This window comes from Corticium candelabrum, chromosome 13, assembly GCF_963422355.1.
Source record: "Corticium candelabrum chromosome 13, ooCorCand1.1, whole genome shotgun sequence".
Taxonomy (NCBI): Eukaryota; Metazoa; Porifera; class Homoscleromorpha; order Homosclerophorida; family Plakinidae; genus Corticium; species Corticium candelabrum.
The window spans coordinates 7,361,569-7,366,568 of record NC_085097.1 but is presented as its reverse complement, the minus strand read 5'-3'; the positions used below and the strand labels follow the sequence as shown (position 1 = coordinate 7,366,568).

Here is a 5,000-nt window from a genome sequence, read left to right as displayed (position 1 = left end):
AGCCGAGGCATGGAAATCAACAGAACATTGCAGATTTATGAATATACCCGCCGACCCGCTGATTCTACATCAAATCATGCTATTTGGGTATTCATATTGTTCTGATATTGACAAACCGTAGCAACAAAAAGATTAAGAGAATGACCAGGCTAGCCACAACCGCCAGCATTACCATGTCCAAACCGTTCGCGTCATGACGTCACAACAGCAGATGAGCATACACATAATATGCAAGTAAACTGAACGTATAGCCTCCATTTAATCCTTGAGTATGTCTTCTGACACAAACAAAGTCATTTTATTGTTTAGAAGCTTTTGAAAACGATTAACTTTCAATCTACTGGTTGAACTGACAGCAAGAAGCAGTCATGTTATGTGTATCTCAACAGCTCACACATCAACTGCAATGTCAGACATGCGGATCGCACAATCAGAGCCATTACCTCATCGTCATGACTTGCTTTCATTTACTAAAAAGTGCAGCTAGCTGTCGCTGATGCATGCACTTGCAGTGTCTGAGAAAGTCCAATAATTTTAATCTAAGTCACATGCTCAGGGTGTCTCCATAATTATGCCCATGTCTGTATGATAGGATCTATATAATGCGATCTACCACTCACGGTACTAAGGTGGTGTGATCGAGATCCAACACAGCAGTCTGCATGTCAGTGATGTGCAAGGCAATATCGACCGTTTTTAGTGTTTCACATTCGACGTATGTAACTCTGTGTTGCATGAAGATCGTGGCTTGTAATGCATGATAACAACAATGAGATGATACTGAGTTTATAATTTCACGTTTCGTAAACAGCCGTAGCTACCTACCTCCATGTTGTCATCACTGGAGCACACCTAGGGAAGGCACCATGATATACAAACAAATGACATTGAAAAACACAGACAAGCGACGACTCTGTCTACGATTACCAAGACTGTCATTTTCTTCAGCTACAACAACAAACATTCAAACAGTCAAGCTGAATATGAAAGGAAGCAATGAATGTGGTGTACATAGCGTTTCTCGATTGCATCATAACAGCCACCCATTCTAGTAAGTATGAGATAGTCCACACACAATGGGATTAGACAACGTGTGATGTGATCGAGCTCACAATTGAATCAATTGCCCAATGGCATTGTCATCTTTAACCGGTCTGATGAGCATAACAAGAAGATCTAGAAACAAATGTAATACAAGTTTTGCAATAAGCAAATTGGAGTGAAGGTTACTACTAGTAACTACAAACTAACTTCAGTCTATCTGTCCATCTCAAATTCTGTCTGTCTGTTTGTCTGTTTGTCTGTCTGTCTGTCTCTTTGTCCATTCAGTTTGCTGTCTATTTTTGGCTGTCTGTCTGTCTGTCTATTCATTTTGCTGTCTATTTTTGTCTGTCTGTCTCTCTGTCTGTCTATTCATTTTGCTGTCTATTTGTCTGTCTGTTTGTTTGTCTGTTTGTCTGTCTGTTTGTCTGTCTGCATGTTTGTCTGTCTATTTACTTTGCTGTCTATTTGTCTGTCTGTCTGTCTGTCTGTCTGTCTGTCTGTCTGTCCCTCTGTCTGTCTGTCTGTTCGTTCATTTTGCTGTCTATTTGTCTTTCTGTCTGTCTGTCTGTCCATTCATTTTGCTGTCTATTTTTGTCTGTCTGTCTGTCCGTCTGTCTGTCTATTCATTTTGCTGTCTATTTGTCTGTCTGTCTGTTTGTTCAATTTGCTGTCTCTCTTTCTGTCTGTCTGTCCATTCATTTTGCTGTCTATTTTTGTCTGTCTGTCTGTCTGTCTGTCTGTCTGTCTGTTTGTCTGTCTATTCATTTTGCTGTCTATTTGTCTGTCTGTCTGTTCGTTCATTTTGCTGTCTCTCTTTCTGTCTGTCTGTCCATTCATTTTGCTGTCTATTTTTGTCTGTCTGTCTGTCTGTCTGTCTGTCTGTCTGTCTGTTTATTCATTTTGCTGTCTATTTGTCTGTCTGTCTGTTTGTTCATTTTGCTGTCTCTCTTTCTGTCTGTTTGTTCATTTTGCTGTCTCTCTTTCTGTCTGTTTGTTCATTTTGCTGTCTATTTTTGTCTGTCTGTCTGTTCGTTCATTTTGCTGTCTCTCTTTCTGTCTGTCTGTCCATTCATTTTGCTGTCTATTTTTGTCTGTCTATCTGTTTGTCTGTCTGTCTGTCTGTCTGTCTTTCTGTCTGTCCATTCATTTTCTGTCTATTTTTGTCTGTCTGTCTGTCTGTCTATTCATTTTGCTGTCTGTTTGTCTGTCTGTCTGTCTGTCTGTTCGTTCATTTTGCTGTCTATTTTTTGTCTGCCTGTCTGACTGTTTGTTCATTTTGATGTCTGTCTTTCTGTCTGTTTGTCCATTCATTTTGCTGTCTATTTTTGTCTGTCTGTCTGTCTGTCTGTCTGTCTATTCATTTTGCTGTCTATTTGTCTGTCTGTTCGTTTCTTTTGCTGTCTATTTGTCTGTCTGTCTGTTCGTTCATTTTGCTGTCTGTCTTTCTGTCTGTCTGTCCATTCATTTTGCTGTCTATTTTTGTCTGTCTGTCTGTCTGTCTGTCTGTCTGTCTGTCTGTCTGACTATCTGTCTGTCTGTCTGTCTGTCCATTCATTTTGCTGTCTATTTTGTCTGTCTGTCTGTCTGTCTGTCTATTCATTTTGTTGTCTATTTGTCTGTCTGTCTGTCTGTCTGTCTGTCTGTCTGTCTGTCTGTCTGTCTGTCAATCCTCATATATTTCAAACATGAACACTACTACAGGCTAATGAAGAGAAGGTGAGTTCTGTCTGTCTGTCTGTCTGTCTGTCTGTCTGTTCGTTTTGCTGTCTGTCTTTCTGTCTGTCTGTCCATTCATTTTGCTGTCTATTTTTGTCTGTCTGTCTGTCTGTCTGTCTGTCTGTCCATTCATTTTGCTGTCTATTTTTGTCTGTCTGTCTGTCTGTCTGTCTATTCATTTTGTTGTCTATTTGTCTGTCTGTCTGTCTGTCTGTCTGTCAAAAATTCATATATTTTCATAAATGAATGCTATTACAACTAAAACTATTTAGAATGTTGTCTATCTGTCTGTCTGTCTGTCTGTCTGTCTGTCTGTCTGTCCATTCATTTTGCTGTCTATTTTTGTCTGTCTGTCTGTCTGTCTGTCTGTCTGTCTGTCCATTCATTTTGCTGTCTATTTTTGTCTGTCTGTCTGTCTGTCTGTCTGTCTGTCAATACATATATTTTCAAAGAACAACACTACTACATTCTAGTCTGGCCCAAACGGCCCACGCCATAATTTAACTACGTGCGAATGAAGAATGTCCCAGTCTTGCCAACTTTCTGCTAATTACGCTAGCATTACACCTTTGCAAAGCTACCGACATGCATTTACGCCACAATAACTTAAATTCATGACTGTTCTTTCTTCCGTCTTCGTCTATAGACTGGAGTGACAGGCGGTGTAGGAATTGAGCTGCCTCTGAGCCCCAACGTCCGAAGTGTTCGAACACTAATGGGATGCATTTGAAGGGGAGGCCGTCTGTCTGTCTGTCTATTCATTTTGTTGTCTATTTGTCTGTCTGTCTGTCTCTCTGTCTTTCTGTCTGTCTGTCTGTCTGTTCGTTTATTTTGCTGTCAATTTGTCTTTCTGTCTGTCTGTCCATTCATTTTGCTGTCTGTCTTTCTGTCTGTCTGTCTATTCATTTTGCTGTCTGTCTTTCTGCCCATTCATTTTGCTATCTGTCTGACTGACTGTCTGTCTGTCCATTCATTTTGCTGTCTGTCTGTCTGTCTGTCTGTCTGTCTGTCTGTCCATTTAATATCTTATCATCTATATGTCTGTCAGTCTGTCTGTTTTTCTGTCTGTCCATGCATTCATTTTGCTGTCTGTCTGTCTGTCTGTCTCTCCGTCCATTTAATATCTTACCATCTATATGTCGGTCTGTCTGTCTGTCTGTCTGTCTGTATTATCAATTAATATCTTACCATCTCTATGGTTGTCTGTCTGTCTGTCTGTTTGTCTGTCTGCATGTCCATCTTCCCATGCATTTGTCTACAAAACCCAACCCTTCTATTTCTTTAGAATGTGACAACTTATCACCAACCATTTGATCTCCGAAGCACTTCTCTGGAAATATACCTCTGACATCAACAAACACATCAGCAATCGATTGCATGTAGTAAGAAAATGTGTACCTCATGTACATGATCGTAGAGTCCTAAACAATAAGTCAATAATAATACATTTTGTTGAGTATGTAACGTTTGAAACTGTAATTCTTACAGCGACAGTGACCGGCTTCTTCACAAACGTCGTAGATTGTTGCACTAGAAATTATAATGACCAACATACAGTAGTCAGACCACAGCAGCAAAAATAAATTAGACACAACAAGTTATCCTATCAGAAGCTGCATAGACAAGAAGATCTAATTATGCCAAATTTCAAACTATGCTCCTACTGTATTTAGAGCCTGGACGTTGTTGTATCCACTGTTGTGTTGTGTGCTCTAAAGTACGTCAGTCTAGAGCACTCGTTAAGTACTCAACTGTTAACTCAATTAAATAATTCAATGTGTGTGTGTGCACGTTTGCGTGAGTGTGTGTGTGTGTGTGTGTGTGTGTGTGTGTGTGTGTGTGTGTGCGCGCGCGTGTGTGTGTGTGCGCGCGCGCATGTGTATTTGTTTGTGTTTGTGTATGTATGTGTGTGCATGTTTATGTGTTTGTGTGTTTGTGTGTGTGGTTGTGTGTTTGTTTGTTTGAGTGTGTCTGTGTTTTTTTTGTGTGTATGCGTGTGGCTGTGTGTTTGTGTGTGTGCATGTGTGTGTGCATGTGTGTGTGCGTGTGCGTGTGTGCGTGTGTGTGTGTGTGTGTGTGTGTGTGTGTGTGTGTGTGTGTGTGTGTGTGTGTGTGTGTGTGTGTGTGTGTGTGTGTGTGTGTGTGTGTTAATTGATTTTAAAGTCACAAGATGCTTTTTCATCACTTGAGCGATCAACTTGGGTTTTATCTTTGTGTATGCACAGAAATGTGTATACTTA

The 5,000-nt window shown here is 40.3% G+C and overlaps 1 long non-coding RNA gene across 1 annotated transcript; it reads right to left on the bottom strand.

The window, feature by feature from the left end:
- Positions 1–825: 825 nt before the first annotated feature.
- Positions 826–1,157, bottom strand: LOC134188479 (uncharacterized). Its single transcript, XR_009971367.1, has 3 exons — positions 1,012–1,157; positions 928–948; positions 826–852 (listed from the first exon to the last, which is right to left on the bottom strand). It is a non-coding gene; the product is annotated as an uncharacterized LOC134188479 (long non-coding RNA).
- Positions 1,158–5,000: the final 3,843 nt, after the last annotated feature.